This window comes from Oxyura jamaicensis, chromosome 3 (assembly GCF_011077185.1).
Source record: "Oxyura jamaicensis isolate SHBP4307 breed ruddy duck chromosome 3, BPBGC_Ojam_1.0, whole genome shotgun sequence".
In the NCBI taxonomy this organism is placed as follows: domain Eukaryota; kingdom Metazoa; phylum Chordata; class Aves; order Anseriformes; family Anatidae; genus Oxyura; species Oxyura jamaicensis.
In genome coordinates this window covers 19,439,535-19,463,912 of record NC_048895.1, presented here as the reverse complement: position 1 = coordinate 19,463,912, position 24,378 = coordinate 19,439,535, and the positions used below count along the sequence as shown (strand labels likewise).

The window sequence follows — 24,378 nt, the reverse complement described above, 5'->3', positions numbered from 1 at the left end:
ATAAGGCAAAACTGCTTCAAACAGCTGAGCTTTACAACACCTTGTAGAAATGATGGCACTTCCATAAAACACATTTGCAGGATTAGGCATTTCAAACAGAGGTACCTTTTTTGTTTTCCTTGAAAAAAAATGTTCCCTGTGATGTTTTTTTCATTGTTTATGCTGGAGTCAGGGTGACTATTTTCGCAGGTGCTCAAACAGCAAATACCTCCCTTGGCTCTTCCACATTTTGAAAATCTCAGTAATAATTATAAATGATAGGATGAAAAAAGAGACCTATTTTCTTCCACTAGCCAGCACAAGTGTCTAAGACAGCTATGTGTGACACATAGTCCCAGCTGAAAATGAGCAGTTAGACCTTGAAGGCCTCTGGCCTGTGAAACTCATTTTGTATGTCCACCTTCGTGCCACATCGCCAGCTCCCTCCTTCGTACCCAGACAACAAACATCCACCCGCATCCCTTTAAAAACAGGGAGAAGAAACTAAGTTAACACATGAAAATTTTGATGATTGATATAAGTTCATCTATATCTAGCAGCTGCTCTTTGAAAGCACAGCGGAGTCAAAGAAAGGAGTGCTTTCAGGGGATCTCTGTTCATGTCGGATCACCCAGACTGTGCTGAGATGAACATCTACATTTCTGCAGGTCAGTACTAAAGTAAACCTCATTGTTATAGAAAGCCTTATCTATCATAAAATGGTGGAAGCTCTTTGGAGTTTCTTTACGTCGTACTGTTGATCAGACCAGTCTGTCAGTGCATTCTCCCCATTCTTGCCATTAGTGAAAGAGTACAATACCATTACCTTCCAGTAATCGTGGTGATTTTGTAACAGTAGGCTGTGGTGGCTCAATGTGGTGGAAAGTCCCTCTGGAAATCTTGTGTGACCTCCCATCCTTGTTTTGTAAAGAACATCGGCACCGTTCACCTCCATTTACACTGATCACTTGATACAGTGACATTTTCACCAGAGAGGGCAGTTAGAAAGAAAGCAAGCATCCAGAAAGGAAGGAAAGAGAAAGTTTGTGGGCACACTGTTTTGTATGGATTTTTCTATTAAATCAAACAAGACAGTCCTGAGGATCAAAAACTAAGTGTGAAAGTATATTTCCACTAAAATTTACAATACCTGTTTACTACTGCTAATCTGAAACAATTTCAGCAACATTTTTAACAGTAGTAGTCAAAATACTTTTGCTGGGCTGACTTTATTAAGAGCTTATGAATTAAAATGAGAAAGAATGCTTTAGTACAGGTTTTCTGGCATCAAAGAATGAGCTGCAATAAGCTTTCTTGGATGAAGCTGAATTATTAATGTTGATTATATAAGGGTACCATTCACCTTTCAAATGCTGAGGGTAATTAGGGATCGCTCAGCAGAATAGCTGGGGAGAAATCACTCAAACAACTTTCTTATGCAGTTCTTTTGAAAGAAAAAGAAAATTAAAACCCTGCAAGAAAGGCTGCTCTGCAGATATGCATGCATTCAGCAGATTTCAAAAAGACCAAAAAAAAAATTAAAAAAATCTTTTATTGCAAATTACTTTTGTAGTTAAACATTCGCTTTTGGAATTGGATGTTTTCAGCACCACAGCATTAGAAAGGAAATGGAGATGTTGCTCTGAATGCTTAACGATACACTGAGCTGCTTGTTTTTAATAAAATCTCATTTCACTAAGATCATTCTGCTGAGAAAGATGTGTTGAATAATGCTGGAAAGCCAGCGAACCGACACCACAGTATTACATCATTGATATTAAATATTCTCCTTTGTGCATTCATGCCATGTTTCCATGCATTTGATGCATGAGAACTGAAAATAGCAGTGAGCTAAAGCACCTCTGTGTTCCCTTCAGTGTTAATCAAGCTTCCAGGATGTTAAATGCCTCAAGGGTTACATCCCTGACCCAGCCAAAAGACTGCCATCAAAACTTTAGCTCATAGAGGCAGGAGGTATCACAGAGTAACTGATGCAAGGACCTCAGGCAGAACGGTCACATACAGGGCAATTACCAGCTGATTTTAGGTATGCTCATTTCCCAGACACTGTTTCTTTTAATCACCAAAAGAAGAAAAAGAACGGCGATAAAATGTATCACTTAAAGAACTACTGGCCTTTAAATCAGCCCTGAATGATCAGTGCCTCCAACTAAATGGAAGCCAGGGGCCCAACTGCACCTCTCGTTGATGCTGAGCCTGCTTCATCCGGAAGAGCTAGCAGGGCTCATCTCTGGGATGGATTTTGGGGACCCAAAAATCCCCTAAAAGCCAGCCCCACATCTCCTACATACCATCTTACATCTCTCAGACCCTGCGCCTTTCTCTCCCTTGACTACCCAATCACAATGGAAAAGTGACTGGCTCCATCCTCTCAAAACCCTCTCCTCATATTTACATGCATTAATGAGGTCTCCCCTCAATCTTTCACTGTTTCCCTCCTCTCATGCTTGCTTATTCATAGCCAATTCATTAAAGACATTGTGGATGCAAGCTCCAGATCATGGGTCCCCCCTCAGAGTCAAATTCAGAGCTGGCTGCTGCACTCTGCCCCTCAGGAGGCACTATCAGTGTCTGTGAAAGGAGAGGCTTTCCAAGGACTGCCATCCCCACATGCCTTCCTCAGCCCTTTCCTTCTTCAGGGAATGGGACACGTGAGCAGCCCAGACAGGAGGAAAAGGTGCAGAAGACATGAGTATCCTGCTTCTGTCCTTTTCCCTTGGAGAAAGAAAAGGAGAGTCCTGGGCCAGCTCTTAGCTCCATCGTTGTGTGTATAAAACCCACATCCCCATACGGCACCACTGCTGATCATATCACTGCCCAATCCCAAAGTTGTCTCCTGTAGCCTCATTACAGGCTAAAGTATGTTGTCCACATTCTGGTTGCCACACATTGTAACTACATGACTGCTTTGAACATCAGGAGAACACTTTACCCATCTTCATCCAAGCACCAAGCAAGATGACCAGGTACAAAGAAAAACCAAAAGCAATGAAATCTTTGAAAACCTTGAGAAGAATATATAGTGTCCTACTTCCTGATGCACCAGAGGAAATCTGGTGCTAAAATCTTTTTTTTTCCTCCCCCTCTGGTTCTTGTGGAAAATGTTTCATAGCCTTTTCTGCTCCTTTTCCTTAATTTTAAACCCTCACTTATTCTCTCTCATTAAAGAGCACCCCACACTGAAACCTAGCAAAGCCTTCTCCCTGAAGAATGCCATCCTTGTTTTTGTGTCTGGCAGTGTCCTGTGCATCTTTTTGCTTGGTTGCCTCTATCAGACACCCACTGCTACAAGTTCACATGAGTGCTTGCAGGTACCTTCATCACAGGGCAGAAGCTATCTCACCACAGTTGGCAGTATCCAACCCAACAAACTTCAGTGGGACTGGTGGCCAGAAAAAAACCACCTCCCTGATTCAGAAGTGAGCAAATAAATCAAAGGCTTCTGAGACATACTGATTTTATATATTTTTTTCTTACTGTATATAGGAACATTTTTTTCAAAGAGTCTTGTCATGGAGTACTGTTTGCAGTCAGTGTAGTGTTTGTTGGTCAACCTGAGCTGACCAACTCCATTTCATTTATCCACCTCCCCTGAGAAACAGGGAAAGAAAGAGACACTCAAGCTACTTCCAGAGTGAGGACACAGAATGAATAGCCTGTAGGAGGCGGGGAGAAAGTAGGAATGCAGTCAGGATTCTTCGTTTTACATTTTTAAATTAATAGATATCCTTTAGGAAAGAAAAAAAAAGGGGGGGGGGGAATGACGTACAGTGTATTTGGACACTCTCCTGTTTCCCCTACCTTTACAAAACATTGCTTCTTCAGGCAATTGATTCATGCCAGGAAAATCAGCCCACTAAGCACAGTGTTTCTGGATGGGGTAAAATTTTAATGTATCTCCTGTTGCTGCCAGTCATACCTTGGCAGAAGGGTTACACATACAGTAACTGATCCTTCAGGACTTCATCTTCTGGCTCCTTCACCAGCAGAATGGTGAGATACTTAATATGTGCTTGTGATGTGATACTTTAACAAATCCGTTGCCATCTACATCTTCATAGGCTCCATCTCAGCCACCTGGGCTCATGTGTGCAAGAGTAACAAGATACAGGGCTACAAAGGCTATAAAGATGGTGAAGGGTCAGGAGGGGAAGACGCATGAGGAGCGGCTGAGGTCCCTTGGTTTGTTCAGCCCAGAGCAGAGCAGGCTGAGGGGAGGCCTCATGGCGGCCTGCAGCTCCCTCACGAGGGGAGCGGAGGGGCAGGCGCTGAGCTCTGCTCTCTGGGGACAGCGACAGGACCCGAGGGAACGGCATGGAGCTGGGACAGGGGAGGGTCAGGCTGGGGGTTAGGGAAAGGTTCTGCACCCAGAGGGTGGTCGGGTACTGGGACAGGCTCCCCAGGGCAGTGGTCATGGCACCAAGCCAAGAAGTCTTTGGACAGCACTCTTAGATATATTGTCTGATTTTGGGGTGGTTCTGTGCAGACCCAGGAGTTGGAATCAATCATCCTTGTGGATCCCTTCCAACTCAGGATATTCTGTGGTTCCACGATCCTATACAGGCTCTCCATAATTAAATGTACAACTTCCCTGTAAATCAGTGGGATGTGAACACTTTCCTTCTGATACAAGCCAAGCACTCCTGTTTCCTCCCAAGGTTAAAAAAGCACATTTACACTTACCTGAGAGAGACAAACCAGGACTCCCGATGATACTCCAGTTGTAAACTTCAGTTACTCTGGAGAAACGAAGGCCTCATTCAAGTCCTGACTATGGGATTTTTCCATGTCTTTAATGGGCCAACCCCAAATCCCACTTCAAACTACTTATGAATCCCAAGGCAGTTGATTCTTCTGGCTTGAAAGAAGGGAGTTTAGGAGAGGATATGGGGGAATAGAAGGGAATTGTTTGTCAAAAACAAAAAGCAAGCAAGTAAACAAATGAACATACTCTTTAAATCAGAGCAGCATTTAGCCTATGACATTAAGAAGAGAACTACAAAAGCAGTATTCCACAAGCACGCCTACACTAGTAGACAGTGCTGACATGGGCCTGGAAAGGCTGGCTGTCTTTATGGGTAGCAGTAGCCTTGGACAGATGTGTGGCACACAGAGAGCAGCGCCTGGTTATCAGGCGGTTAAATAGGTCACACACAGAGCCAGAATACACAGCTTAGCCTGAGATCCTTGTTAAGTTGAACGTGGTTGCACGACCAAGGACACATAACCTAGCTGATGATGTTGCTGCTTTCCTAGTGGTATCCTTGTAACTTGACTAACTTACCCTAGCAGATAATAAATTAGGGGGCATGCTAACTGAGCACACGCATACAGAGAATAACCTCACGCCTGCTAACATCAATGATGGCTCTTCCAGGCCCTGCCTTCACTGTGGGAAGTGACTATGTTCCATTTACTGCAGGGTAGAAAGAACAGCCAAGCTAAGTCCTCACAGCTTTTACAGCATCAGATTGCCTACAGGGAGGGAGTTTCGCTTTCCTTAGTATGCCTACAAACATGTTCCTCATTCAAACTGATGACATCAAACAGAAGAAAAGTCATCAAGAAGGACACAGATAGCTCCAGATGTGTGATCTACCCGGGCAGCTGGGGAACACCCTGCCCCTCTTACAAAACCAGCCTTCAAGTCATTCCCGTCCTCAGCTACGTGCACTAGAAATTGCAGCTGTGCAAGGAAATGATGATTTGGGTCCTAAATTCATCAGTTCATCTTTCAAGCATTTTACATGAGTTCATTTAACAATGCCACTCGCTGTAGAAGAACTGCAGCAAAACACAGATGGGAATGTAGTGGTTTTGGTCCTACCTGGTCCTATCCATTCTCACAACATTATCAAAAAAACCCTTTTGGCCCCAGATGCTGTGGCACAGGGGAAGCACTTGCACAGTGCAGATCCAGGTACCAACCCAGACTCCCAAGCAGCAAGGAGACAGCATGCCCTGGTGCTGTCTCCAGACAGCAGACAGAGGGCTGCCTGAGGCTGGGCTCCAAATGGCACGCCCCTGTGATAACTCCCCAGGATAGCTTCTTTTAAGAGGATGAGGTAATGAAAGTGCCCATACCCATATTGCCTAAGCACTCAGATAAGTCCACTTGGAGTGTGGGATATCCAATTTGTTTTTACTTTGCTAACATTTGCAATACGTCAGAGACACTACACCCCAGCACATAATTTGGAAACTGAGGCACAGGGCAATTAGGCAGTCTAAGGGGATTCTGGCCATCATTTTAACATTCAGAAACATCTCCAAACTTTCACTAAGCACCCCAGGAGGGCAATTAAAATTGGCATCACCCAAAGTCAAACACCAAAAAGCCCTGAAAAGTAAAGAAAAAGAGAAAGAACAAAGCATGCCACAAGAAACAGGCAGCCTTGTTCTATTTAACAAATATCTTAAAATGCCATTAGATGGGAAATTACAAAACTAACCAAAACATTCTTGTGAGTGATTCCACTGGCAATAAAGGCCAAACATAAAGGAAAGCATGCAGGCTGGAGAAAGAGGGATCAGCTCTATTAGGGCTATTATGCCTCTTACTTCACTGTGTGGGACAGCAAAGAACATTCCCTTAATGTTCACACAGTGACTGGGATATGCCAAGCGCTTGCTGAATGCCAGGCGTGCTTTGTGGTGCCTTGAATGTGGTGGTGAGCCCGGGGCTCTTTCCATCCTTTGGATCCAGCCTGGGAGCAGCCTGTCCCCACAGCGCTGGAAGAAGACACAAGGCCTGCTCACGAATGACAGAATGTGGATGGGGTCCTGAGGGGTCCTCATTGCACCCCACAGCCCATTAACGTGCAGCCTCAAGCCAAAGACTTCTTGTACCTCCATCTTCAGATCTCCATGCTCAAATTGTCCATTCTGTGGACTAAAGTCTTCCTCTTTTGACTTAGTCATCAAACTAAGAGTTTCCAAATGAAGCAGGACTCACATCTGTGCAACCAGCACAACATAATGAGACAGAGAATTCCCAGCAAGGGATACAAATGCAGCTAGTCTTTACAAGCATACAACTAGAGCTGATCAAATTTGTCTGAGCAGGCAAGGATTTACTGTGCACTTGTACCAAGACAGAGGCAAGGAGACCTTGACCTCATCTGGGACACTGCTTTTGTAATGTAGTATTAATAATGATGGTGACAAATCCACTACTTAACAAATAATTGGCATTATTGGGTGACTGCAGCATTTGATGTTCTTAGATCTTTCCATAGATAGACATAAATGATGTAGATGAATCACACTGCACTGATCATTCACAATTCATGATTACCCTCTTCAGGGCCAGTACTTTTCCTTGTCTTCAACTTCTCCCTGTGTACAACCACAACATGTCATAAAAATCAAGTGCTGGCTGAGAAGTTTCCAAGTTGAAATCGTTTTCTTTGCCTACCTTGCTTTAAAAGCCTCAGTGCCTCCACAGTTTCCTGCAATCTCTTTATGGATCCTAAGCAACAAATGGTATCAAGATTTACATCTTTTCATTTTTCTTTTTCCTTTTCAGACACAGCTTTGCCAAAGCGCTCCTTCCCACAAGAAGTAGATCCTAAGTGTGAGTTGTGTGTTCCCAGTGGTTGTTAATAAATTTAATCAATAACTGTCCAAAAGAGATGCTTGCAAAGATCAGATTACTTCTGGCTTCATCTCTCTGCCTGAGAACACTCTTCTCTCTACCATTTTATAAAAGGTGGTTGTGATGCAAATTACAGCTGCTGTGTATGGACTTACTTGATAAGTTAATGCTTTTAGCTAGTTGAGGAAATGCTCACATTTCTTATTAGTGTGCAATCCAATCAATAAATAATTGTCTCACTAAACAGATCTGCATTTAAGTAAGAAATAGTGTGAATGTCAATAAATTCCTTTCTCTCATGCACTCAGAATGTCTTTCTCAAGAAACAAATTCTGTTACACTTGCTGGAAATAATAGATTTAGGTGGTGAAGTCTTGTCCTCAAAATAGCTAAGCTGGTAAATAAACTCCTGTCTTCTCTTCCTTTATCTGCCTGACTTTAGGGAACAAAAAATACATCTTCATTTAAAGCCTTTCTGCCTGAGGTGCTGTGTCTTCCTTTTGGAGTGTGGTGACCCTCCACTGCAACCACCCTCAGCTCATCCCCTTTGCTGATGGCACTCTTGCATGCTGAAGCTTGGTTTGGGTGTCCATCTGAGGTCTGCGAATTTCTGGCTGTCTCTATTTCCATTAACTGTCCTTCTTCTCCCTTGGCTTCCAGCAGGGATTACCCCTTTCAGACAGAACAGCATCAGAGGGAGAAACCAAAATCTTTTCCTTCCCAGACCCTTCAACCAAGGAGTCAATGGCAGGATACCCACAGGCACTGCATCACTTCATCTGAGGAGCGGTGTGTTTTCCACACATTTCCAAAACTCTTCAGAGGTTTGGGGGCTTCCTCCACTCCCACAGCAGGAATAAACTTTACTGACAGGATCCAGTGGCCAAGCAGCTCCCCTGTTTTCAGTAGACATGAGACAGGTTGATAGCCATGAAAATGAATGAGGCAAATATGGCATCCAGGGCTCCTGCAATACACTTGGTTCAAGGGATGGACATCTCTGAATCTGAGGCAAAGTCTTTTGGATCTGAGAATGTACATGTTACTACGGCTTTTGCTTATACCTAGCTTGTGCTGCAGGAAATTGTGAGCAACACAGAGAAAGGAATTTGGGGATCTCCTTTTGGTTATTGCCTGCTACAACATCATCCAAACATCTAAAGCAGATTATAAATAAAGAGTATGGATTAACCTGGCCACCAGAATGGTAGAAGCTCACATAGCTCTTGTTCAAGAAGAGCTAATATTGTCCTCCCATTTTTTCATGGCATTATAGCCCTGAAAAGAATGATGAGAAGTTGATCCTGGAAATATGGAGCTAGCTCACTGCAAAATGTTACATTTGTCAGTGAAACTTTGCAAACAATGTGAAACAAAGGCTAATAAGTTTTGAAAACCAAGATGAAGCACTCATCACTGACCTATCCAAGATAAAAAGAAACAGAGTACCACACTTTTTTTTTTTGGAATTGCGACTATATTTTTCTACAGTGGTTTTGAGTACAGGACATATTTTATTTTTGATTTCACCATCTAAGACCTTCAGCAAGTAAGCACTTGATCAGACTGTAAGAAGAATATTAAATATATATCTACCTTCAACCACTGTCACAGATATAAGATAAACTGACACCAAGTCATGATTCCCCATGGAAGAATAAAGTATTTTCCACTATTGGTTCCCTTCTAGCTTTGAGATCCTAAAATAACTAGAGAAATATTCCAGAGTTGCAAGAACACTTCCCATGACAACATAGGGCAGTGCAGATGTTTGAAATTCTTCTTTAACATGCTAATCTACCTATTGCTTCAAATTCATGACACTTGACATTAATTTTCTCATGAGGTGATAGCACTTTCACCAGCACATTTTTCCACCCTAAAACTTCCAATGCAGTCCCTAGATTGTTCCTGTGAGAATACCTCATGGTGGAGAAGAACAAACCTCCAAAGACAAAGTCTCGCTGACTTCCTCACACCACCTTTCTGACACAGTGGCATCTCCAACACCTCAGCACACAGGTAATGAGAGAGGTGCCCGTGTTGCACCTGTGTGAGGTAGCTCCAGTGAGCATGTGCTGCCAGTTACTGATTTACAGAGATGAACTGTGTCCCACATTGCAATGAAAATCTGGGTTGTACCCCTATTGTCTGACTATATCCAATTTCAAGACTGGGTTATTACCTCTTTGCCTAGGCGAGATACAATTTGATACGAGGGGTACCTTGCGTGGGTATGGAGACCTACCAGGAGCAGTTGGTATAGAGTGTGAGCCTCCAAAAGTGGAATATTACATCACCATGAGATTATGTGGGTGGTAGGAAGCTTCCACAGTTCAAACAAAAGTCCTGGTATCCTCTAAAAGCCATGAGCTGAGTGAGATATGAGGCCACAAGTCTATCTCTGTGGAAAGGCACCTATCAATTGTCATTAGTGTTGCTTACAGTTTAACAGACGCAGAAGTGACAGGCACAGAATAAAAGCTTTTTTAAATACATATCTTCTGCTTTAGTCAAGATTTATTGTAGTGTTTATACATGATTGCTCTGGTTTTCCTTCAGAGAACCATCACTGTGAATCCAAGAGCCCCCTTCATACTGAATATGTAGCTGGCAAGAGTTAATAATTGAGTGAAATCATTTCTATATTTAAGAAGGAAGCAGAATATAGAACTTCAGGCAGATAGTGGACAGGATGACTCACTATGCTATTTCTCCTCCTTCCCTAACCCCTCTCCCTTCCTTTTCTTGGTTCATGTACTAGGTTATTCACAGTCTATAGCTGGCTGAAAGGAAAAAAGACATCAAAAATCAGATAATTTGCTCCTATTTATCCTTCCCCCTTGAAATAATGACTGTCTAAGTAAAATTCAAAAGCTAAGAACTGAAAAGATGTATCTGTGTTTGGTTGGAGGGCTGGATCTAGCTGAATCTTAAAAACTCTCCACTGCTACAAACCTCTACACAGAGAAGCTCTTTAACAGAGATAAGACCTTAAAACTTCTTAATTTTTGTTACTTTGTTCTCCTCTAGATATAAAATTAAGATAACTAGCTGAAATATTTAAGAGAGATCATTAAGACAAAGAAGAATTCAATTTACTTCGGTGGACTTTGGTTAAGGACTGGCCAATGGAAGACCATATTACTGCTAACTTACATGAAATACATCTTTACAACATTATTTTAGACCACTGACTCCATAGTCACAACAGTATGTGGTCCCATGTACCTTAGGATAAATCTTTCATTGCCCTTTTCTCTTGGGGTTCCAGGCCTGTGCCTACTGAAAGCAATCTTAAGTTCTAAGGACACAGCTGCTCTCGTTGATGCTCTTGTTCAGGTCTGTTCAAAGCTGTGGAAGAATATAAGCTTCATGCACCAGTTGTGTGCCCTGGCCAAAGCTCAGCTTCACACTTCATTCAGCATATTCTCCTGAAATTTCAGCTTTCCTTCCAGAAGAGAGAAATTCATTCTTCACAGGATGTTTATTAATTTAGCTGTGCTGTCTGAGATTGTTCTGACAATTTCTACTCTCTCTGAAATCTTTGCCACAGTAAAACAAGAGCAATCCTGATTTTGGACTGTTGTTGCCTGAACGTATATTGGGAGAAAGGGTAAATGGAAGAGCCATGTGTTAATTGCTTCAGAAATCAATATGCTCAACTTGAATATCCCCGAGCAAAGAGTGTCCTCTGCTATGTCAGACCACAGATATTTTGTGCTCACTCACTTTTTCCCCCAGCTCTGAATTTACCAACAACTTATTTCTCTTCCATTCTATTTGTGGTTCTAACCATATTGTCCTGAAAGCTTAGATGCAATAAATACTGGGGCAAATTGTCCCATTGGCACTGGACGAGTTTGTGGATTAGTCTGAAAAATCATCTTTTGCTCCAGACATGGATTTTAAAAAAAAAATTTTTTTTTTTTTTGAAAATGTGCTTTCTTAACTGCTGGAAACCGAAAGCCTTACTTTTACACGTAACTGCTACAGTGCTAACCAGACAGCATTACAGATAATACTTATTGTGCTTTTATTATTATTCCTGTTGAACCATTCTTCTTTAGACACTTGCCATTACAAGTACAGGGGCAGCAAAAGCAAATGTTAATACTTCGAGGCAGCCTGTGAAACAATACACCTTCCTCATACTTTCACCAGAATTTATTTTCACCATAACCACAGTACCTTATATACGCCTGGTTTAAGACTCAGCCAGGCAGTGACTTAAATTAATTTAAGGTCATAACGGTATAATCAACATCCTTAAGACACTTCTTGTTCCTCCATGACACTTTCTCATTCCAAAGACTGTGATAAGTTTAAAACCATCTATTTTTCCAGGCGTATGTTCATAGAATAATGTACTAGCGACAAACTCTTCATGGAAACAGCTCCAAGAAAATCTCAGTTAGTCTCATCAAGCACAGATGGCACATCCTTCCTCAGGACCAAACATTAGCTGTGGAGGACATGCTGTAAGACATCTACCCAGGCATCGCTCCCTGCCTCCCGGACACCAACCATACTTTTGGATAATTTTCTTTCTGTTTTTTTTTTTTTTTTTGATCAAGGCCATCTCCTGCAAGCGACACACCTGCCCATAGCCATTGTAGGACACAAACCTCATGCAGTTTCCTATGCTTGCCAGCTGCCCAAGGGGAGATTGCTTCTCAGCTTAAAGAAAATAAAAAATGCCACACTTCCCTCAGTGCTCACGGATCCTTGTTCTGCCATGCGGTGCCCATACTTAGACCCAGTCATTTCATCACACCGGGCAGCTGAGCGAATGGCAGCAGTTTCAGGGCTTTATTAAGCAGACGGTCCACTCAAGCACTTGTCCGAACTCTGAACACTTCCTGCCCATTACTGGGATGAGCAAAACAGAGGTCTTGTATCAAATTATTTTAATCTCTGTGTACAAGAATAAAAAATACGTGATATGCTGTGAAACACAGGACAACGTTTATCATGCCATAACTGTAAATGCCGTGTTGGTTTTGTGTCACTGTGCGACTCATTATTGGAGCAAATGAGGCTCGGGTGACATCGGCTGCCACATTCCAGCTGCTTTTTGAAGCGCTCCCACCTGTTGTTTTGCCCTTCTTGGACCCCAGGCAGTTACATGTAATGAATCCTTGTCGTACCAGAGGAAGATCATTGTTGAACAGCTTCTGCCCCACATACAACGTCCTCAGGATTTACATAATTTTCTCTCAACAGCTCCTAGGGTTGGGCTGCAAGAAGCCTGCCTGCCCTAGGGTTCCTGTGTGGCAACCAAAAATAAGCAAATAAATAAAAGAGGAAGAGAAGACAAACCCAGCTTTCTCAGGGTTCAAAATAACATCAAGAATGTATCGCGAACAACTCCACCCTCTGCCCACAAGTGAAAGAGGAAGAGCCACGCTATTTCTCCCCTACCATTACCCGTAACTGTTGCGCATTCGCTCGGCTCTTCCTGGATGCAGTTCTCATGAAAGATTTTACTGTCTCTGGAGGACAACCAGTGCCCATGGGCACTGACCCACACAGCGTTACACACTGCCAGCCTGCAGTTCGGGTCACTGCCCTCTGCTGCAGAGTGGGATGCCACCTCCCTGGAGCTGGCCTACTGAGCACACACGTGGACATGACGACAGGGATTCACCTCTTATGTCAATTGTACAGCAACGTTTCAAGGATTTATTAGCAAAAGTGACTTGTCTTCAAAGATACAGGTCTTTGAAGGTGAGACATCGCTTTTGGAGAACAGCTATAAAAAATAAGCATTACAACCCTCTCGTTGCATTTCACCCACTTCTTCCTACAGCTGCTCTCTGGCTATTGTTTTATTACTCATGTCTGTCATTTCAGCTTTTGGCAGATGCTGCTGTAATCTTCTTGCTGTAAAGTCCCATTAACATCAACATTAACTTCAATAAATAACTTATTTCCCTTAACATGCTCAAAGGCCCAGCTTTGGTAGCCTTCTTTTCTGCTTAAAACAAAATTATTAGAATTTGCTGCAAAATATCTGGACGTTCCCTCATCCCATTTCTTCCTTCACAGCTCTGTTTTACTCTTACTTTACAGCATAGATTTTCAGTTCTTTTTATTTATTTTCTGCATTGGTTAATTGTCTGTTTGGTTTTCCAACAACATAAATATCACAAATTCATAGTGGTTGGCGAGGACTTGTTGGTCTCTTAGGAGACACACCTTGTGCTTTGTGCACAGACATCCCTTTGCCTGAGGAGCCATGCAGCAGCTAACCCCAAGTTATGTCACAGCATAAAACCTCTACCAATTGGGCCTAGAGTTTCGACAGCACCTGGCTCTGCTTTCTGCGATCCAAAGCGGGAGGAAGGGCGGAGAAAAAAGTGAAGCTCAACAATTGTCAGGGAAGTTTAACAGCGTGGTACTGAACACCGGTACATTTTACAGAATGCTTTGCAAGCCATTTGTTTTGTTGAAGTGTGCAAGCTGTCATAGCAGGGCAGCAATTGTACAAAATACGTGAACGCCAGCCAAGCCAGTTCAATAAAAGTGAAGCAAGTAACAACACATTGTGTAACAGTGAGCAGGAAAATAATTTTACCTATGAGAAAAATTAAGAAAGGCTCTGCAGGGATTGTATGTGTGATCCCAGAAATAACTGGGAATAAACAATGAAACAAGTTCAGTCCTGAGACCATTCCAAAGAAGCCAGTGAGGAATAAATGCACTGGGGAAAAAAATGGCCCTGTTGGAACATTTACAAGGACAGTGCAAATATTTTGATCAATAGCTAAAATAAACATGCTGAAAAGGGCGGAGCAAATTAACTCTAAAAGGCCAAAGATCTTTTTAGAAAAGGAGAAGCACGTTGCTAGTCTTAAGAAACCAAAGTTGCTTCTACACATTAGATGAATCCCCAAATAGCTACGCATGTCAGCCCAATCTTCTTTTAAACCACTATCATGCCACTGAAACTACACTGGCTTAACGTGAATCACTCCCTATTTACACTGATGTGTACAAGAGCTGGTCGGATATATAAGGCAGAAGAATCTAGCCCTCGATCTGTGAACCCTACATTAGAGAGGGCTGGAAGAAGTCAGCTTCTAAACTAAAAAGCTGAGACAGTTTGATTAACATCCCTTTATGAATAATAATAATAATAAAAACAACAACAACAAACACCTGGAACAACTCAGGTGAGATTAACCTTATAGAAACAAGCTGTCTGTTGAGATATGATTCAAATAGGAGTTGTTCTTATATTTCTTTCTGTTTCTGGCCCAGAAGTCAGAGGTTCTCAAGGAGGTTTCATAACAGGGAGACGTGCTAGGAAAATAAAGATGAAAAGGTTGTTCAGAAGCTTCTAAAAATGGACAAATTGATTATGAGTTTTCACCCACAATTATTTCAATGATGTTTATGGAGGCTAACATACGTTGTTGTACAACCCCAAGCACAGATACTCTTATGGATGTCCATAAACACAAATGAACCTAAAGGAAACTGGCCACTTGAATCCCACAGCATTACTCTGGGTTGGGGCAGGAATGCCTTCTGCTCCTTGGGATTCCCCAGACACTTCTGTTGGATGGAATCAGAAGCACTTTCTACTTCTATGATTCTATGATTCTACAGCTCAGCCCACGTGATTGCACCATACTGATTTGCCATGAGTTGCAAACAATTTCAGTTAACATCTGTGAATTTCTTTCAAAAGGTTGGATGACAGAGACCAAGGAAATTGATACTAGGAAGTACAGAGCAGAGCTTCCTCAGAGTTTCCTCCCAGTGGACTCTTGTTTGCATGCACCAAAACCGCTCCATGAACCAAACCAACACTGTTTGAGGGGGCAGGTGAGGATTTCCTCCCCTACCAGGCCTCTGCTATGAACCAGCAGCACATTGTTCTTGACTCAGCTATGAATGCTTTTGCTTAAGGCTGTGGTCAAGCACACAAGCCAGGGTTGAACACTATTGGTGAAGGAGGGTATTGTTTTACTGCTAAATCAAAGCCAGAGAACTGGACCCTCCTCACCCACATTTAATTGCTAGCTGGCTTTGTCTGGACCGCTCAAAGGCAATCCCCTGGGCACTTTTCAGGGGACGGTCCACTCTGAAATCTCCTCGCAATATCACAGATATCACAGTCTCCATCCAATACTTTACAGACTTTTATGATAATTCCGTTTTCTAGAAGCTTTATGCCTTCTTGAAATTTGTTTTCACTTCCATTATGAATAGCCACTAAAAGAAAAAGTCCAGCATTATGAAACTTCTGGCCAAAGGGTAAATCCCAGTCTCATAGTCATCGCTGTGACTTGCTGCTTCAGAGCTCAGGTCTCTGAGGCTGGGTGCCTTTGGCTGGTAGTTAGAATCAGAGAACAGAATCACAGAATGTTTTTTATTGGAAGAGACTTTAAAGATCATCTAATTCCAACCCCCTTTCCGTGGGCAAGGACACCTCCCACTAGACCAGGTTGCCCAAAGCCCCATCCACCCTGGTTTTAAACACCTCCAGGGATGGGGCATCCACAGCTTCTCTGGGCAACCTGTTCTCACCACCCTGTGAGTAAAGAATTTCTTCCTGATGTCTAACCTAAACCTACCCTCTTTTAATTTAAAACCATTACTCTTCGTTATTGGGAGACACGTGCTTAGTTTTCCCAGAACTGCTTTCTAAACCATTCCATTGAAAGTTTTGATTTCAATGAATTTGGTTAATTCCCATTTCTGATGGCATTGAAATGGTAATCACCATTAAAATCATGGCTATGAATTTTAAAAAGAATAAATAAATAAATAAATAAACAAACAAACAAACCTACTCACAGCCTACCTTGTTACAGCCTTACAGCAGGAGGGATACACGCCATGGTCTGTGTGGGGATTGTGTTGCAGAACAGTTAGGACCACGCATCTTTGTCACTGCATGGGCAGAACCGTGAGATTACCAAGAGCCCAGATGGGGTAAAGATACCGTCTACTACAAAAGATCTGCCTCAGCAAATCTTAGGATTAGTTTTCTCTAGAATTCCTTCCACTATTTTACATCTGTTTCTGTTATTTATTAACTACATTATTTTCAAAATGTCAATTCCTCAAAACCACACAAAGCATCTTCCCTTTCAGAACATCACAAATTTACTTATTCCCGCAAACCCCTCCCCCTGAACCTGCAGCTAAATGACCCAATTCTGCCCAAAGTGAGGGACAGGCCAAGCAAACCATGGCAGAGATGGCAATGAGGAGAAATTTGCCCCGAGTGCCATCAGGAAACAGCAAGCAGGTGGACGCAGCATGCCCAAATGGGACCGTGCGGATGAAGGGCAACGTGGAGACGCTGCAGTGGCACAGGTGATGCTGCAAGTCGGGCCAAAGCACAAATCCTTTTAACTTCAAAGAGAAACTAAGGTGTCTCTAGCTGACAAGGTCTTTAGTACTTTTCTCTCTTTTCCAAGTGGTAAAGGACAACTGTAAGCCCACAGAAGTTACATACAGTCTAAAAGTTACATACAGTCTAAAAGAGCCCAAGATGACAAAGGATTTATCAGCATAAAGGTCAGTTTTGATGGACAAATATTATTCTCAATTTAGCTGCAAAGTTTTCCACTCAAGGAGCACAGCACAGAGCCTCCCACCTAACCTTTCTCTGTTAAAAAATGTGTTTGGAATCTTTTTTCTGCATGCCAAGCAAAGCAAACTCTAGGAGCTGATGTATTTTTTAATTTTTTTTCTCCATAAATCATGATAGCATCACTCTGCAGAACAGAAAGCAGCCTGGGAACTTCAGGGCTTATCAAAAATAACTGTGTCCGGAGTGCAGTCCTGGGGAGAGACGTGAAAGACAAACCCAGCTCTGCAAACAGAGGTGGCGAGAGCCTCCTGGCCATTTGTCACTCACAAGAAAGCATCATATTTTAAGTGAGAGGCAATTGCAGACACAGTCTTGGATTTACCTCACTTCTTAAACCGTAGATTGCACAGATCAATCTTACAAGGTGTCCAAAGGGTAAAGTGTCTGAGTTTATGTGTGCTTTATGTAGGGTTGACCAGGTCAAGGTGGCCAGTTTCTCCAGTACGTTTAATAATGTTTTGTACGGTGTGTGCATATTTCTAGTGAGTCTGTAAAGCTGTAGCAACAACCGATTTCACAGTTTATGAAAGACATGAGAAAATGGCACTTCGGCACTAACTAGAAAAAATCTAACTGCACTTTAGGAGCTGCTAAAGAAGTTTAAATGAAGCTTAAATGAATTTCAGACCAAAGCGTCTGATTTCTATGGAAATTAAAAGCTTCATTCCAGCTAATTTAAAATGTTTAATATCTCAGTCACAATGAAGGGCATAGCAAAACAAGACATTTCCAACTAAAGAATCCAAAAATTTTGTTTTGAAACACTAGAAGGGTTTTATTCCTTGAATTTTTACATTTTTTATCTAAACAAAATACCCAAATTTAGAAAGTGCACATATTTGAGTATTGCCAAATCCGCTATCCTTATCCTCCCCGAGAAACATTCTTAAGGCTTTGACTCCCATGACATCTGAGTGCCTCAGCGCTCTCTGTACTCAGCATCCCTCTCTTTTACAAGAGGAGGAAATGAAAAGGGAGGCCCGGTTACATGAAAGTGACCTGCTCAAGATCGACCAGCAAAAGCAAAACAGATTGCAGCAGCCAGTCTGTCCCATGTTCAGAAGTATCAGTCTCTGCCATTCTAAAGTCCTTGCCTTACAGTGTGCAAGAATTTTATAAGAAAGTCTTTTTCCTTCCTTTCATTCGGTAGATATTATGCCCGATCTGCCAGTGGAGACCAGGGAGATGGGCTGTGAATCCATACACTGGACATCTTTTTGGCAAAGGCTTTTCGGAGCATTCCACATTCAAAGCTCATCTAGAAAATAAAGACAAATTGAGCTCCAGGCACCTAAATTTACATCTTCCAGAGCTCTCATGCAAGCCTGTAGAGCTGGTTCTAAACCCTCAACACACACAGCAGTGAAGATGTGATGGACTGGAGGCGTTTGGAGCACTTTAACCACACCCATGGGCTTCAGCAGGAACCAAGGGCTTGAAAACATAGCCACGAGGATCTCGCTGCAATTACCTGTCCCACTTGTGTACAGCCCTGTGCTTAATGGACAGGAGAGAAGAAAACATAACACAGTGGCAATTATTTTAATGATTGCTTCCCCCTGCACAACGCAGCACTGGCTCTGGTGTGATATAAAGGACAGGTCAGTGAGAGTGGCTGGGAGCAGCCAGCTGAATCTGCTAGAGCATTTGTGTAACGGGAACAGGCAGTGATGCAAACAGCTGAACTACTCTTTTTTTTTTTTTTTTTTTTTTTTTTTGAGCCCATTTTCAGACTTCTTCAAAAACATTCCCTGCTCATTTCATCAGAAAGCAGCCAAATTTACTCTAAAATGACTCAGTCACAGAGGGAAAAGGTACAATCTGCCACATGTGTCAGAGGCCTATGAGGTAATCCCATTCCCTCACCATATGAAATCTATTATTTCCTCATAATGAAAGAGCAAGGATGGAGGTGGCAATCCCCAGATGGACACAAAATTTTTAAAAAAAAAAAAAAAAAAAAAAAGAGAAAAAAAAGAAAAAAGCTCTTGTGGATTGCTAATCATGTTTTCAAAAACAAATGCTCTTAAATATTGCTCTGCATGGAGAGCAGGCTTTGCTCCTCGTCTGCAGCATCCGCACAACATTTGGCAACAGCATAAGCCACAAGTCACATGCGAGTGTATCTCATTCCCGATGGTGACATTTCAGGATGAGTTGAGTTACCCAGGAAACTCAGGTGCTGCAAAGGGTAAGTAGCCACACACAGCACATCTTCTGCTTCCCTTGTAGTTCCATTTCTCTTTGGTATGTTTCCAGATCACATGAAATACAGTCTTGCTCACCAATTTTTCTGGACCCTCAGCACTCGAATTAAGCACTCACAGATGTTCCCTTTGCTCTCTATTCCTTTACACGCGATGGATCCCCTCACTGCAGGCTCTCTGCTGAGGTACAGTTGTTTCCTCGCTTCGAAAGGGATTTCGGAAACCATTGCAGTTCCTCTGTGGAATTTTCCATTCAAGTGTTGTTATTTATCTGCATTGTCACCATCCCTTGGAGGCCAGTCGTTAGCAAGACCCCTGCTAGAAAGACACTGATGAAACCCCTATGGTCCCTACAACAAGTTTCCAAGGACTGTGACAAAGCAGAACCCGGCGTCTTTTTAATTACCTCAAGCTAAAGAGCGTAGGGGAAAGGAACCCTAAAAGGAACCAGAACTACTGAGGACTTGCCTAGTGAATCAGTAGGCTCAGTGCTGTATCTTTGCTGCCTGGGGGAGTGCCACAGAGACAGACAGCTGAGGAGCCGTGCAGCTGAGCACCCAAACCAGTGAACTGTTCGAGCAGCATTTCACAACCTTCAGTTGCATTTGTCTTCCCCAAGAGGTGCTTTGAGCTCCTCATCTTAGTCTTTGGAAACGCACAGGGTTGGACAAATAGAAATGAAGAGAATGTTTCACCTGTGCATTGAGTAGGAGGTTTTATACCCAACATGGACTTCGTGGCTGGTCCTTCGACCTCACCTCCTGTTCCTGCTGAGGTGGGAAACACATCCCAAAACTGCAGCCCAGCACTAAAGGACTACTCACCTTTCAACGGGCTGCAGGGGCTCTGATGGGCCCTGAAAAATCTCAGCACAGCTCAGCATAAGCCCTGGCGAAACAGGAGAAATACAACCCTTTCACCAGCTTGTGCAAGACGAGGTTTACACAGATCACAAGGCCGAGTGGCCACCGTAAGAGCCATGTCTTGAGAGATACTGAGTCATTCTGGGACTTGTGTGCTGCTGCACAGAAACCCCATGGAGAAATAAACTCTCTGCTTGTGCGCACTTACAGGGTGCTTGTGCATGCATTAGTGAGCAACGCCACAACAGAAATGGGAGAGGAACCTCATTCTCAGAAGCAGGCCTCGTTAATCACAGCCAGGTGATTAACTGGCTTATTTGCTTTCCTCCTAGCACTGACGGAGGTGACCTAGCTGGTAGGGCATAAGCCTTGTGCCTGCTTTTGTGGTCATAACAGCACAGGCTGTAATTTGTGCTTTGCTGTTGTTCTGGGTTGAGGGGTTCCAGCAGAGAGGGACCAGCAAACGCCGCGTGTAGCACAGCCTCGCTGCAGCTGGGACCCAATACAGGCATGAAGATGCTCAGCACCCCAGACCCATGTAAGCTCACAACCTGCTGTCCACCCAGGACGGAGCTGCATCACCTCGCCAGCACCTTGAACCCAAACCTGATTTTGTACTCAAGAAACAAAGCATGAAGCCAGTGCTAGAAGCCAAAACCTTTCTAGCCCCTCTTGGACCAGTAATACGTCCTTCAAGCTACCTGCAGAAAGAAGTTCCTTTCCCTACAGACAGTCCCTATGTAACATCACCTGGCGCATGTAACACCACCATACCCCAAGGCCTCTCACTCCCTTGAGGCTGCAGCCTTGCCAAACCATCAGCCGGTACTCGAGCCCTGTGCCACATCCCAGACCCCACACATCACATCCCCACCGAGGAGAACCAGGTGCCCTCACCCCTCCTGACCACTCATGGTCACCATATGGGTGACTGCTGGCAGGGGCAGGCAGACGGTCCCACCGTCACAGCCACTCCCACTGGTTTCTGTGCCCAGGCTTTAGACAGAAGATGGGAATGAGGAGCTGTTGCTTCTATTTCTGGGTTTGGAGGGAAGTGCTGCCTGGTGGTTGTGGAAAAACACAGCTGTCCATACAAACACATTTAGCCTAAGTACGAGCTGCCTGCAAAGCCTGCCACGCAAGCAGCCAGAGCCTGTTCCATGGGCTAGGACCTTGAACAGCATCTCCATGCCAGGGGACCCAGACAAGGCTGCCCTTTGGCTTTTCTCAGCAACAGCAGTTTGATACACATTACCCTTACTTGTGGCAGCTTCATTTAAACTTCATGCTGCGTGACATCAGTGAGCAGGAATGGCCAGTGCAAGGTGGTGCTCAGTGACTGTAGCAGCAGGTCCCAACAAGACTTACTGCCCGTATAGGTGGGGATTAGGGACACCCGTACCTCAGCCAGGTTTAAGAACAGTCTCACAGTAGCAGCAAGGCATGTCACCTCTGCACTGTTTTTTGTTTTTTTGGTGGTTTTTTTTGGGTGCCTCTTCTAAACTGGAAAGTGTTCCTAGAGGAAATATTTTCAGAAGAGATTAAAAAGACTTTGAGAACCCAAACTATTTTCCTCCAGTTCTTGGATGCCTACTAGTTTACCAACATTTTCCCCACCCCTGATAATACGCACAGCCAAGACAGAAAGCCAATGTAAATAGTCCATCTGTCTGTTCCAACTGAAAGATATAACAGAAAAGAGGAACTTTTGGGGGGTAAGCTCAGCTCATCTGCAATGGTGGCTTTTATTCAAGGCTGTCCTGTGCTAAGTTTCCCTGCTCTCTCCTCCCTGCCTTCAGGACAGCGCTGTGATGGGAGCCAAGGGATCCACACAGAGACCCAGCACTTCTTGCGACAGTCCTCTGCAGGGTGTGGAGCCCCTCCGTGCTCCTCACAAGCACAGCTCCCCTTGCCCAAGGCAGTGATCAGACAAACTTTACTTGCCTGTTGTCCTTGCACTCGTGCCCGTCCTGAGGACTGACGTCAAAGGCACTGCACATCGGTGCTGGCATGAGCAGCAGGAGAGGAGAGAATCAATCCATGTTCAGCCAAATACAGGTCACTTCTATCCCCTGGCCAAAAGTACTCACAGGATAGTGCACAATTTGGTCCACTGATTTTAATATATTGGCATCCCCTCCTTTGCTGTGTGAACATTTTGTTTATGATTTCAGTAAGCCACTTTGGAAAATGCTGTTATAAATCAGGATAAATAAAACCTTGTCCTGTTTGCCTCCAGTGTGGGACATTGCTAGCTGGGAGGCAAGGCAATCTGGGATACAAAGGAAAAATGAAATGAAATGAAATAAAATAAAATACAAAAATACCAAGCTCTTCCTTCTCTAATTCCTTAGTGTTTCAGGTGGGTCTGGACTGCAAGTCTGTTGAGCATCTCACCCGTCATTTCACTCATAATTCAAGGGGAGCCTTACTCAGTGGAGGCATTGGACTCTTTTTGCCAGTTCATTTACAGTAGCCATCAGTGTTCCTTTAAAGTGGCTGTGGCTTGCATGCTAAATCTCTCGGTGGGGAGGCGAGCCTTGTCCATTTGCTCTGTTTGTGTGCTACTTTAAACCGAAGGGTAAAGGGATAATCTAGATCAAATGCGTATTCCGGTGTGGCTTGGCTCTGTTGCAGAGGGTAAGCACAGAGCTCCTCCTCAATTAGCAGAAGGGAAGGCGAAGCTGGAATTGCTCTCTGAACTGCCTGTAGCATTCGAGGAGACAGCAGAGGATAGGACTGTGCTTTCCAAAGCAAAATGAGTCACCTGTTGTCTGCAGAAGCTTATGCCAAGAACGGTCAGGTTTGAGCTCAAGGGAGTGCTTTCCAGAGAACTTCAGCCAGCAGCTGTTTCCCTTCAGCTGGATTGCACTGAGAATCTAGCCTCAAGTTAAATCATGAAAAGAAAAAAAAAAATGGTACTAGATGCCAGGAGAAGTGTGAACGCCAAATTTCCCAATAAAATGGAAACGTGGATTGTTGGAATTGCCTACCCCACGTTTCTGCTCACAGAGTATCCCTGGCTGAGCAACCCTGCCACAGTATTGGGGTTGCAGTCAACCAAGGGAGAGCCCTAGAGAGCTGCTCTTTTCTGAACTGCCCAAAGGACCAGTCACCAGAGCACGTACTCAGTCTGATCCAGAAGTTCAAGCAGATAATTGTTGGAGCAGCCTTAACAAGCACCAAGATGTCTTTGGGAAGGCAATTTCCATAGTGGCAGGTGAGGAGACAAGAAGAAAGTCGCAACAAGGCTGCAGGGTCCTGCTTTATCTCAGACTACCTGTAGGCACATCACTTATTGCTGACCTCCTGAAGAGATTACAGGTGTCTTCCCAGACTACCTGCTTTCAGTGAGTGTTGAGTTCTCTGCATCTTCACAGAGCCGCATCTTCACAGAGCTGGCAGCTTAGTCATCGTCTTGGATAAAGTCAATTTTCTTCACTGTAGCTGGTATGGTGGTGTGGTTTGGTTTAGGATGAGAATAATGTGGATTACACACTGCTGTTTTAGTTGCTGCACAGCAGTGCTTACACTGAGCCAAGGACTTTTCAGCTTCTGCTGCCCTGTCAGCAAGGAGGCTGGGGGTGCACAAGAAGCTGGGAGGGGACAGAACCAAGGCAGAAGACCCAAACTGGCCAAAGAGATATTCCACTTTTTTTCTTATTAAACTTTCCTCATCTCGGCCCACGAGTTTTATTTCCTCCTCCCCCCCATTTCTTTCCCCCACCCCTCTGGGGGGGGAGTGAGTGAATGGCTGCATGGTGCTTAGCTGCCTGCCAGTCTAAACCAAGTCACCTTTCAGAAACAGGCCGAACGCTTTTCTCCTCCACATAGGAATTATTGCAAGAATAGCTGAAGAAGCACAGATCTCCTCCTTTTTAAGGCCTGTGCATCAGCTCGGTGCTGAGCTACCTTCTTTGCACAGCCCCAGGCGCAGCCGCAGCCTCCACATTGTGCTCCCCACATGGCAAGTCACTGCAAAGGCACAGCACTTGAAAACATTTTCTTCACCACCTTGCAAACACAAGCTTGTTTTAAGTAAGACCTTGAAAAAGATCATCTTTTCCACTGCAGTTTTCAATGGAAATCTTCATC

At 43.7% G+C, this 24,378-nt stretch overlaps 1 long non-coding RNA gene across 2 annotated transcripts in view; it reads right to left on the bottom strand.

Moving 5' to 3' along the window:
* The window catches only part of LOC118165021, a 29,848-nt gene extending 13,342 nt beyond the window's left edge, over window positions 1–16,506 (bottom strand). For both annotated transcript variants that reach the window (XR_004749812.1, XR_004749814.1), the window contains exon 1: window positions 16,416–16,506. This is a non-coding gene — a long non-coding RNA (uncharacterized LOC118165021). The remainder of the gene's footprint in view (window positions 1–16,415) is intronic.
* Between the last annotated feature and the right edge of the window lie 7,872 nt (window positions 16,507–24,378).